This window comes from Vicugna pacos, chromosome X, assembly GCF_048564905.1.
Source record: "Vicugna pacos chromosome X, VicPac4, whole genome shotgun sequence".
Taxonomy (NCBI): Eukaryota; Metazoa; Chordata; class Mammalia; order Artiodactyla; family Camelidae; genus Vicugna; species Vicugna pacos.
The window spans coordinates 91,854,207-91,867,746 of NC_133023.1; positions in this window are offsets into that span (position 1 = coordinate 91,854,207).

Sequence of the window (13,540 nt, forward strand, 5' to 3'; positions counted from 1 at the left end):
ACCCTCCTACACTGCTGGTAGGAATGCAGTTTGGTGCCGCCACTGTGGAAAACAGTATGGAAATTCCTCAAAAGACTAAGAAGAGACTTACCATATGACCCAGGAATCCCACTCCTGGGCATATATCCAGAAGGAATCTTACTTCAGGATGACACCTGCACCCCAATGTTCATAGCAGCACTATTTACAATATCCAAAACATGGAAACAGCCTAAATGTCCATCAACAGGTGACTGGATAAAGAAGAAGTGGTATATTTATACAATGGAATACTATTCATCCATAAAACCCGACAACATAATGCCATTTGCAGCAACATGGATGTTCCTGGAGAATGTCATTCTAAGTGAAGTAAGCCAGAAAGAGAAAGAAAAATACCATATGAGATTCCTCATATGTGGAATCTAAAAAAAAAAAAATAAGTACAAAACAGAAACAGACTCATAGACATAGAATACAAACTTGTGGTTGCCAAGGGGGCAGGGGGTGGGAAGGGACAGACTGGGATTTCAAAAAGTCGAATAGATAAACAAGATTATACTGTATAGCACAGGGAAATATATACAAGATCTTATGGTAGCTCACAGAGAAAAAATGTGACAATGAATATATGTATGTTCATGTATAACTGAAAAATTGTGCTCTACTCTGGAATTTGACACAACATTGTAAAATTATTTTAAACCAATAAAAATGTTAAAAAAAAAGAAAGAAATGATAGAATGGGAGTTCAAAATTTGTAGATACTGACAGGCATATGTAGAATAGATAAACAAGATTATTATGTATAGCACTGGGAAATATATACAAGATCTTGTGGTAGCTCACAGCGAAAAATAAATGTGTCAGTGAATATATGCATGTTCCTGTATAACCAAAATACTGTGCTCTACACTGGAATTTGACACAACATTGTAAAATGACTATAACTCAATTTAAAAATGTTTAAAAAAAATAAAGTGCAAACACAACCCACATAATGCAAGAAAATATGTGCAAATCATGTATCTGGTAAAGAGCTTATATCTAGAATATATAAAGAACTGTTATGATTCAATAACGAAGAGACAAACAGCCAAATTTTTTTAATTGGGCAAAGGATGTAAATAGACATTTCTCCAAAGAAGATATACAAGTGGCCAAAAAGAAAAAAAAATATGAAAAGATGCTCTACATAATTAGTCATCAGGAAAATAGAAATCAAAATAAAAATGAGATACCTCTTCACACTCACTAGTATGACTTGAATCAAAAAGTCAGATAATAAGTGTTAGTGAGAATGCAGAGAAGTCAGAACCCTCATACAGTGCTGGTAGGATTGTGAAATGTTGTAGCCACTTTGGAATACAGTCTGGTAGTGCCTCAAATTATTATGCAAGAATTACCATGTGACCCAGCAATTCTAGGTATGTACCTAAGAGAAATTAGAACATATGTCACACAAAAATTAGTACATAATTGTTTATAACAGCATTATTCATAATATTCAAAATGTGGAAATGACCTAAATGTCCATCAATAAATGAAAGGATAAACAAAATGTGTTATATGCACATAAAATTTGGCCATATGAAGGAATGAATAATTGATACATCCTGCAACTTAGATGAACCTCAAAAACATTATGCTGTGTTAAATAGAAGACAATCATAGAAGTCCACATAGTATATGATTCCATTATTATGAAACTCCAAAATGGGTAAATCTATAGAGACAGGAAGTAGATCAGTATTTGGTTAGGGCAGGGTTGGGAGATGAGTGAGTGTATAGATAAAGAGTATAGGGTTTCTTTCTGAGGTGACATAAATGTTCTAAAATTGAATATGGTGTTGATTGCACATATCTATGAACATACTAAAAACACTGAATTGTACATTTTTTGTTTTTTATTAAGTTATAGTCCGTTTACAATGTTGTGTCAATTTCCAATGTAGAGCACAATTTTTCAGTTATACAGGAACATACATATATATTCACTGTCTCATTCTTTTTCACTGTGAGCTACCACAATATCTTGTATATATTTCCCTGTGCTACACAGTATAATCTTGTTTATCTATTCTACATATGTCTGTCAGTATCTACAAATTTCAAACTCCCAGTCTCTCCCTTCCCACTCACCTCCCCCCAGCAACCACAAGTTTGTATTCTATGTCTGTGAGTCTGTTTTTGTTTTATATTTATAATCATTGGTCTTTTTCTTTTATTTTATTTTATTTTTTTAGATTCCACATATGGGCAATCTCATATGGTATTTTTCTTTCTCTTTCTGGCTTACTTCACTTAGAATGACATTCTCCAGGGACATCCATGTTGCTGCAAATGGTGTTATGTTGTCAGTTTTTACAGCTGAATAGTATTCCATTGTATGAATATATCACTTCTTCTTTATCCAGTCATCTGTTGATGAATATTTAGGCTATTTCCATGTCTTGGCTATTGTAAATAGTGCTGCTATGAACATTGGGGTGCAGGTGTCATCCTGAAGTAGGGTTCCTTCTGGATATGTTCCCAGGAGTGGGATTCCTGGGTCATATGGTAAGTCTCTTCTTAGTCTTTTGAGGAATCTCCATACTGTTTTCCACAGTGGCTGCACTGCATTCCCACCAGCAGTGTAGGAGGGTTCCCTTTTCTCCACAGCCTCTCCAGCATTTGTCATTTGTGGACTTTTGAATGATAGCCATTCTGAATTGTACATTTTAAGTGGGTGAATTTTATGGTAGAGTTATACCTCAATAAAGCTGTTTAGAAAGAAACAAAAAGAAAACTCAGTTTTGTAACTTTACTGAATTAAAGTATAAGATTCTACAGAAACTCTCTAATAATAACCTTTCCTTGGAGTAAAACATCAGAACTTAAAGAGAGGCAGAGGGAACAATTTAACATTTATTCATTCACTTCAAAAAAAAAGAATGAGAAGGATGTGTACTAGATAGAAAATTAGTAAACCAGACAGTCTAAATCCTGCTTTCAAGGAGCTTACATCATTTTGTTGTTGTTCAGCAGAAACTTACATACTGCTTCTTAAGTTCCAGGCACTGTTCTAAGAACAAATATCAGCTCCTGTAGTTCTCAGAAAACCCTATGAATTATTAGCATTCCCACTTTACATATGAAATGAAGTCTTGATTCAAGCCTCATGTGGACTATTTCAGCAATCTTCCAATGAGTCTTGCTGATTCAGACTTGTCCCCCTACCTCAATTCCAACTTCTACAATATCGACAAGGTGATCTTTCTAAACCAAAACCAATCATATACTCTTTAAACTCTTCAGTGACTTTCCATTTAGAACAAAGTCCAAGTCTTCAGCATGGTGGACAACACCCTTTATTACTTAACCCCTGCCTAACTCTGCAACCTAATTGCTTGCACCATTTTCTCTTTACATGATCTGCTCCAACTATTCTGGACTGCTTTTGGTTTCCCAAACTAAGAAGGAGTTTTCACATCTCTAGGCCCTGGTACATATTTCTCTCTGATTTTCCTTTCTACCTTCCAACATGTTTCCTGACTGGCAACCACATACCTTAAAGACTCAGCTTCAATCTTTCATTTTCAGTTAATCTTTCCTGACAATATGTCACCTCCAATAGAATTGACCAGCCCCTCTTCTCTTTCCCATTATAGCTGGTATTCCTATCAAAGCACCTGGAACACTTTCTTGCATGAACTATTTTAGATATCTGTATCTCCTTACTAAATAATAAGATCATTAAAGTTAGGAATGTAGACATTTCCATTCGTTGAACTTCTGACATATTGTCTGAAACCATAGTACATAGTCAACATATGTTTATTTAATAAGTGAATATGTGAGTGAACAATTGAATTAATAAATCAATAGATGAAGTAATTTAAACTACTATGAATAAATCAATCAATGAATTAATCAATAGATCAAGTATTGTGAATTTTCTGGAAATTTGACTTCTGCATAGAGTTTACTGCCCCCCTAAGCTATGCTGAATCAATAGACTTGCATCATCATGTTCCTCCTCAGGAGCCTATAATGTTTCTGACCCAAATACATCAGATGATCACATGATAAATAACGTCCATAATGCTAATTGCCTTTTGTTGAGTGTTTATTATATTCTAGCCACATTGCTTATCACTTTATGTATAAACTGTTTTATCTCCTTAAACCTATTTGTTAATCTACAAAATTAAGATTTTATTATGTATTTCATATTGTGAAGGTAAATGAGCTAATATATATCTGTGGATATATATTCCCCACCAAAGAAAATCAGATAAGGCATCATGTGTATTATCTGAAATTTAGCCTTATCCTGAGATCTACAGATTTGCTGATTCCATTCAAACCTTTAAAATAACTCCATGAACTTGTATATTTCTTTATCTTCAAGTGTCTTTTGTATTCAGTATGTAATGTGGCCCTTACATCACTCATAAGCAATACTTAGAGCTGGGATTATTGTAAATAGAATAGGTATATAGACTTACTATAATAATGAGGCAAATTTGCTTTATTATTCAAGCAAGTCAAGACTAGAACCCAGATCTCCCCACAAGCCATTTGCATTTTTATATTGGGTTCATTTATGATAGTCTTAAATTGGTGTCATTTAGATGAGCACATTTGGTACAACTCTCTTGTGTGAAACTCATAAAACGTTTTTGAAATTAAATCCCACTGCTTGGCTTCTTTTTGCACAGAACTTTTCTTTTTTCCATTGTTTTTAAGCCTTCAAAGTTTCTCCACTCTCGTCTTGAGGAAGCGTTCTACATTTTCCCCATTGTTTACAATTAGTATGTCATTATAGGGATGGAAGTTTCAGATGAAGTTAACTGCCAAGTCTGCCAACTTCTTAACAATGCCCAGTGTGGCATCTTTGGGGGTTTGTAAAAAAATAAATTTTAATTGCTCAACTTTGAGCAATGAACTAAGGCTAATCATGCCTCCTGAGCCTGGAGGAATCTCTCAGATACAAAGCTGTTAGAAGTGTTCTCTAATGTACTCTTCAAAAGTTAAGACCCTAGACCCTTAGTAGTCACACCACAGCCCTTTCCTTTAATACATTTCAAATGGAAAATATTTGAATTTGGGAGGAAGGAGTGATTTTACAGTACTTAGTCTGAGCCACCTCTAGAAAGAGACATTCATTGATTCATTCTTGATTTCAACAAATATTTACAGGGTATCTGCTATATCCTAGGACCTGCTGGAGCTTGGATAAAGCATTTGATAATCTTACTGTGTGTCACATTAATTAAGTTTCCCTTCCTTTATTCTAACCTTACAGCTTACATTGTTTCCAATGTATTGTCATAAGCAATGTGGGACATTTTTCTCAAACTTTACTTTATATTTTCCAATCTGATATTCACAGATATTTTCAAAACTAAACAAGTGTTATGGGTTCCCTTTAGTGATCATTCTGTAAGGTGTTTTTATTATATTTCTTCTTTTTATTCCTAGTTTTCAAAGGCAAGTTCTTGTCTTTGTATTTGACAGCAAGGGCCACATTGGTCTATACAGAGACCCACTTGGGTATCATGCAATTACAAGAAATAAGTACTTACTATGAAATGTGAAAAAAAATAAGAGATGTACTGTTTGTGATCAATCCAAAGCATCGCAGCTGGGAAGAATAGCTTTTCAATTGAGGATAATCACATTGTTTTTCAATGTTGAAACAAATTTCCTTATAAATCTGTTTAAAGAATATTATGAGGTGTTTGACTGGTCAGTACTCTCCAGAACATCATCTCCCTTTTTTCTGCTAATCCATGGCTTAGGTCTACCTTATAACATAAGAGAAAGGGATAAGGCAGAATTGTCACTTGCTAAATGAAGAATATAGGTTTGTGCATAACTCCAGACAGACACCCAAGGGCTATGATAAGGAATTGCCTATACTACAGTTAGCTCTTTGAAATCTACTATGTACTCCCTCTTTTGCTTGTCTACTCATTAAGGATCTTTCAAGAGTATACCAGAAGCAAAGTTACTGAAGATGTCTTCTACTAGTCATAATCTTTCCAAAACTGAGAAATGTAGTCCCACCAGCTTAGTCCCCAACTTCTGTCTCTTTGCTATTGTTCACAGTAACACCTGCTATTCAGTCTTCTAAAGCCTTCATCTGACTGTTAGGATATATCCCTACACTGATCTATAGAATCCACAAATGTTTCCCTTCTTACATTAACCCAGATCTTTCCTGCCACCTTTTTACTAGATCTTAACATAACTTTCCTAGTTGTCTTCCATATACAAGAAAGATATTTATATCGCTCATATGTGGAATCTAAAAAACAAAAACAAAAACAAACGAACAAACAAAAACAAAGCATAAATACAGGACAGAAATAGACTCACAGACAGAGAATACAGACTTGTGGTTACCAGGGGGGTGGAGGGTGGGAAGGGATAGACTGGGATTTCAAAATTGTAGAAAAGATAAACAAGATTACATTGTATAGCACAGGGAAATATACACAAAATGTTATGATAACTCACAGAAAAAAAATGTGACAATGAGTGTGTATATGTCCATGAATGACTGAAAAATTGTGCTGAACACTGGAATTTGACACAACATTGTAAAATGATTATAAATCAATAAAAAATTTTTAAAAAGATATTTATGATTCACTATCAAAAAAGAATGCTTTGAACAGTTTATCAAGAACAAAGGATGTCACAACTGGAATGAGCCTTAGAAATGATCTGTACAGTAAAAGAAACTGAACCCCAGAAAGTTGAAGTGACTTCTCCAAAGTCAGACAGCTTGTAAGTTGTCCTCTCTCTTGTTATGTCCTTCCTTCTAATTTGAGAAATGACACATTAGGGATGTATTTAGTGATCATAAAGTTGACTGAAGTTAAGTACTCTCATGAGAACTAATTCTTTATTCTAAATATTGCTGTTTTCTAATTAGCAGGGAAACAAGCTTCAGCTAAACCTAGATATCTTAATAAAGTGGTACCAATCTCATGTCACTCTGATTTGCCCAAAGACCTTAACAAAATTCTGCCGAGTGCCAGATTTAAGGCCTTTGTCTTCAAAGCGAACATCGAGCAAAAGACTATATGGATAATTTCTTAAAAGTCAGTGATTTAGGAGTGATAATACCTGAGTTTTCTATCCATTTGTGTCTCTAATTAATTGTGTGACCTTTAGTCAATTCATTTTATTTCTTTAGGCCATAATTTTTTCATTTATAAAATATAGGTACAAATTTATGAGAATGCATTTAGAAAAGCAAAAATAGCTAATATACTAATATTTATTGAAACTTACCATGTGCCAGGCACAATTCTAAGCATTTTACATGTCTTTACTCATTTCCTATAAAAGGAAAATTTGGCTCAGATTATTTGGATTACTTTAACAAGGTCACATAGTAAGCCCCTGAGTACACAGCCATAACCACTATCTAAGACTGCTTCCCACTATTCTATCTTGTATCTACTGACATTACCATAAAAAGTGTTACAGAAGTAGAAAAACAATTATCTCAGGCTACCTCTGATATAACTGAAGAGTCAGATAACATAGAGTACCAGACAACAAAATAGGCAACAAAAGAGCCAAAAACTAAGCTGAGTGTTGAAAGATGGATTAGGTGGGATTTTGCTTTCCAAGTTTGTAGAACATCAGGACCAACGGTGGAGAAAGAATGGGAGTGAGCATTCATGGAGCAATGAAGAAACTAATCTGACCCAAGAAAAGAACTTGTTGAGAAGTCATGGGAGACAGAAGTGGATGTGGGAATCAATAATAAATATCACCATGTAGTTTGTCTGCATAGAACTTACCACAGGTACATATTTATATTCTTGACTGTTTGGTTAAGGTCAGTTTCCACTACCAGATAGCTCCATGAAAGTGGGAACTGTGTCTGGATTTTTTTCTCCATTGTATCCTCAAAGCCAAGCACATTGCCTGACACATGATGGGTGCTCATTAAGTATTTGTAGAATAAATGTATTAATGTGTAAATGAATGAATGAATGAATGTTAAATGGTAGATGAGGAACTGCCATAGTTAACCTCGTATGTCAGATGAAGGAATACAGACTTGATGCAGTTGAGAAAAGAGCCCATGGAAGCTGTTTGAGCAGGCAGGAGTGGTGGAAGTGGGAATGGAAAAGCAAACATAGTTATTTCAACGTGGGAATCAATAACACATGCACTCTCTGTTGTGCACTCTCTATCCCGGCTATCCCCTGATAGACATTTCCCTACCAGCTGAAGGCTCTGTCAAGATACCAATTTAATACAGAAAGAATGTGAAGAGACTATAGACCAAAATAAAAAAGAATTATTTCTTAGTTCTCTGGAAAGCCCAACAGTGGTATACAAAAGTCTCATGGTCTCAGAAGTCTTCTTTCTCTTTCTTTATATATTTTCCCTACTTGAAATACCTTTTTTTTCTTTTTTTTTTTCCCAAACAGCTCTGGTTTGGCAAAATTTAATTGCCTGTTTGGGATGAGGTCCCTGAAGTTCTCAGAAGTTAATTATTTCTTTCTAGTGAAGATCAGAAACTTTGAACTGTACTCGAGATAAATGGTCTGGTGGCACTTTGGAACTTCAGGTATTTAAGTTACTGACCAGCTCATCAACTTACTCCCTGCATTTGGAATTGAATCTGGAACAGAACTGGACCCCAGACATCACAAGTAAGCTGAGGATGTAGGGTTTATAGATTTAGTTCAATACAAAATATGCTTCCAGAGATAGGGTTCTGATGACAGCTTCCAGGTTAACATATAGATCAATGGATTTTAAATCTAGATGGAGAGAAGGGGAGAAATGCCACACTTTTTAAAAAACCAAACTTCTCAATGAAAGGCAGGTTCTGGTAGTTATACTTTCTGAACAAGTGAGGGGTAACCAAACGGCTTTTGGGCTTCAACTCCAGTATAATGCCTTTGAAATACCTGGTTCTATTGTCCAGCCTTAGTGGGTAGAGTAATTGTCATTAGGTATTTTTGCTGACAGAGGGATGCTCAGGACCTCATAGTCTTCAGGTTGTATACTTTCACACTCCAGCACTGGAAATAGGTAGTAGAGAAAGAATAGGAAACTGGGTAGGGTATGCACAGAGCCCAGGACATCTCCTTGAAGTTATCCAATTTAGTTTAAAGCACTGGGTGTAGCAGGTTTTGTTATCATTATCCTCTTTTTAAAGAAACTGACAATTTGTTTTAATTGTGTTCCAGTTCATCAAAGTAAGATAATGGATAAATATTGCCAAGAGGCAAAAGATGTGTAATCTACCTGGTCAAAAATTGAAATAACCTTAGTATCTTGATGCAGAGCATTCAAATGACCTCAGTCCTCCTTATATTACAACTTTTCTAGGGGAGATAGAGCAAGGATGTACATGGGTCAAAGCTCAGTCTGCTTAAGGAATTAAATAATTTAATTAGATACCACCATCAAGGGCTGTGCATCAAAGGTTTTGGCAATTGTAACTTGACCTAATCCAAAAAAATTTTTTTTCTTCAGACGTTTCCAGGCATTTGGGAATTTAAGAAGGTGGGAAGTCTTTTTAAATTTCACCAGAAGAGTTTGCAAGGAGATCATCAGTGTTTGAAACCTGATAACTCTTGGAAAATTGTTTTTTTTTGGTCAGCTTCATTCTGCTCCATCTACTGGTACTTGAGAGGAATCACCAATGGTGAGCCAGTAACAAGAAAAGTCTTCAGGTTCTTTCTTCCCCTCCTACTTTTTTTTTCCTAACCATTTATCAGACATAAGCAACTTCCAGGAAGGCAAGGGGCAGCCATTAGTTGAAAGAAAAGTTAGACTACTTAACTGATTGCAGGCAACAAGACTAAGATGGAAAACATTCTGGGCCCAGTTTCCCAGGAATCTTTTTTTTTTTTTGGAGGTGGGGAGGTAAGTATGTTTGTTTGTTTGTTTATTTTTAGAGATGATAGTGGGGATTGAACCCAGGACCCTGTGCTAGCTGAGCAAGCACTCTACCACTTGCTATACCCTAACCCTGCCAGGAATCATTTAATGATAATTCAAAGATGAGACAATCAGCACCGTCTTTAGAGAGTAGGACCCAGACTAAATGAAAAATAGATCCCTCTATTTAGATGCTGAGTAGCCTTTAAGTGTGAAAGGGAAGTTGTCATCAATTTTAGTTCTATAGGTCCAAACACAGTACTAATGGAAGCAAGCTCACTGGCTCAATCCCAATTTCTATCAGTAAGCTTAACACCATTTAAAAACAAGTCTTCCCACTGCCATAGACTGATCACTAATTTTGAGTCAAATAACTTATCAATTTATTCATTTAGGCTCATGAAAGACCAAGGGATAGACTCTATAAACCCTACCTCAATACTGGAAAAACAAAATACATCCTCATTAGGAATGATAGTTTAACATAATGAAGGAAAGCATTTATTAATCAGTATTTAATACTTAACAGTAAAATCAGTGTGTTTTACAGAGTTCTTGGAGCAACAGAGACATTTAAATGGCATAATAATCAGCTGTCTACTTCTACGTAAAACCAGCTCATCCTCTCATCTGCAGCGTGTCCATCTCTTTCTAGGTTTTACACTATGAATGGCCCATATACAGATAATTGAGAGTTAAACAAAGAGCACTCAAAAAAATTTAAGATATGACCGTACTAACTTAAAATATAACAGGCTTCGCTGCATTGTTTCATATAGCCATGTGACTCTCATCTCTGTGGAGGTCATTACCTAAATTTTAACTTGGAAAAGTGGAAGTAATGCAAGAGAAGACTTCTTTCTCAGGGTACCATGATAAATGAAGGCAGAATCAGCATTAGGTCTCCTAGGTTCTGAGGAAACTCCTGTGAAGGCAAGTCACCATCTTCTCTATCCCTTATATGTGTTTGCAACTTCACAAGTGACATACACTTTCTTTTTTTAACATTTTTTATTGATTTATAATCATTTTACAATGTTGTGTCAAATTCCAGTGTTCAGCACAATTTTTCAGTCATTCATGGACATATACACACACATTGTCACATTTTTTTTCTCTGTGATTTATCATAACATTTTCTGTATATTTCCCTGTGCTATACAGTGTAATCTTGTGTATCTATTCTACAATTTTGAAATCCCAGTCTACCCCTTCCCACCCTCTACCACCCTGGCAACCACAAGTCTGTATTCTCTGTCTATGAGTCTATTTCTGTCCTGTATTTATGCTTTGTTTTTGTTCGTTTGTTAGTTTTTGTTTTTTAGATTCCACATATGAGCGATCTCACATGGTATTTTTCTTTCTATTTCTGGCTTAATTCACTTAGAATGACATTCTCTAGGAGCATCCATGTTGCTGCAAATGGCATTATGTGGTCGGTTTTTATGGCTGAGTAGTATTCCATTGTAAAATATACCACTTCTTCTTTATCCAGTCACCTGTTGATGGACATTTAGGCTGTTTCCATGTTTTGGCTATTGTAAATAGTGCTGCTATGAACACTGGGGTGCAGGTGTCATCCTGAAGTAGATTTCCTTCTGGATACAAGCCCAGGAGTGGGATTCCTGGGTCATATGGTAAGTCTATTCCTAGTCTTTTGAGGAATCTCCACACTGTTTTCCACAGTGGCTGCACCAAACTGCATTCCCACCAGCAGTGTAGGAGGGTTCCCCTTTCTCCACAGCCTCTCCAGCATTTGTCATTTGTGGATTTTTGAATGATGGCCATTCTGATTGGTGTGAAGTGATACCTCATTGTAGTTTTGATTTGCATTTCCTTGATAATTAGTGATATTGAGCATTATTTCATGTGCTTTTTGATCATTTGTATGTCTTCCTTGAGAATTGCTTGTTTAGGTCTTCTGCCCATTTTTGGATTGGGTTGTTTATTTTTTTCTTATTGAGTCGTAGGAGCTGCTTATATATTCTGGAGATCAAGCCTTTGTCAGTTTCACTTGCAAAAATTTCTCCCATTCCATAGGTTGTCTTCTTGTTTTACTTCTGATTTCCTTTACTGTGCAGAAGCTTGTAAGTTTCATTAGGTCCCATTTGTTTATTCTTGCTTTTATTTCTTCTAGGAGAAAATTTTTGAAATGTATGTCAGATAATGTTTTGCCTATGTTTTCCTCTAGGAGGTTTATTGTATCTTGTCTTATGTTTAAGTCTTTCTTTTAATATTTTTTATTGATTTATAATCATTTTACAAAGTTGTGTCAAATTCCAGTGTTCAGCACAATTTTTCAGTCATTCATGGACATATACACACACATTGTCACATTTTTTCTCTGTGATTTATCATAACATTTATGTATATTTCCCTGTGCTATACAGTGTAATCTTGTTTATCTATTCTACAATTTTGAAATCCCAGTCTTTAATCCATTTTGAGTTGACTTTTGTATATGGTGTAAGGGAGTGTTCTAGCTTCATTGTTTTACATGCTGCTCTCCAGTTTTCCCAACACCATTTGCTGAAGAGACTGTCTTTATTCCATTGTATATTCTTGCCTCCTTTGTCGAAGATGAGTTGACCAAAAGCTTGTGGGTTCATTTCTGGGCTCTCTGTTCTGTTCCATTGGTCCATATGTCTGTTTTGGTACCAATACCATGCTGTCTTGATGACTGTAGCTCTATAGTATTGTCTGAAGTCTGAGAGAGTTATTCCTCCAGCCTCTTTCTTTCTCTTCAGTAATGCTTTGGCAATTCTAGGTCTTTGATGGTTCCATATAAATTTTATTATGATTTGTTCTGGTTCCGTGAAATATGTCCTGGGTAATTGGATAGGGATTGCATTAAATCTGTAGATTGCCTTGGGCAGTGTGACCATTTTAACAATATTGATTCTTCCAATACAGGAGCATGGAATATATTTCCATTTTTTAAAGTCTTCTTTAATTTCCTTCATCAATGGTTTATAGTTTTCTGTGAATAATTCTTTCACCTGCTTGGTTAGATTTATTCCCAGATATTTTATTACTTTGGGTGCTATTTTAAAGGAGATTGTTTCTTTACTTTCTTTTTCTGTTGATTTATCGTTAGTGTAAAGAAATGCAACTGATTTTTGAACGTTAACTTTGTAACCTGCTACCTTGCTGAATTCTTCGATCAGCTCTAGTAGCTTTTGTGTGGACCTTTTAGGGTTTTCTATATATAGTAACATGTCATCAGCATATAATGACACTTTTTCCTCTTCTTTTCCAATTTGGATCCCTTTTATTTCTTTCTCTTGCCTAACTGCTGTGGCTAGGACTTCCAGGACTATGTTGAATAGGAGGGGTGACAATGGGCATCCTTGTCTTGTCCCAGATTTTAGTGGGAAGCTTTTGAGTTTTTCACCGTTGAGAACTATGCTGGCTATAGGTTTGTCATATATAGCTTTTATTATGTTGAGATATGTTCCCTCTATACCCACTTTGGCGGGAATTTTTATCATAAATGGATGTTGAATTTTATCAAATGCTTTTTCTGCATTGACTGAGATGATCATGTGTTTTTTGTCCTTTCTCTTGTTGATGTGATGTATTACATTGATTGATTTGCGTATGTTGAACCAGGCTTGTGTTCCTGGGATGAACCCCACTTGGTCATGAT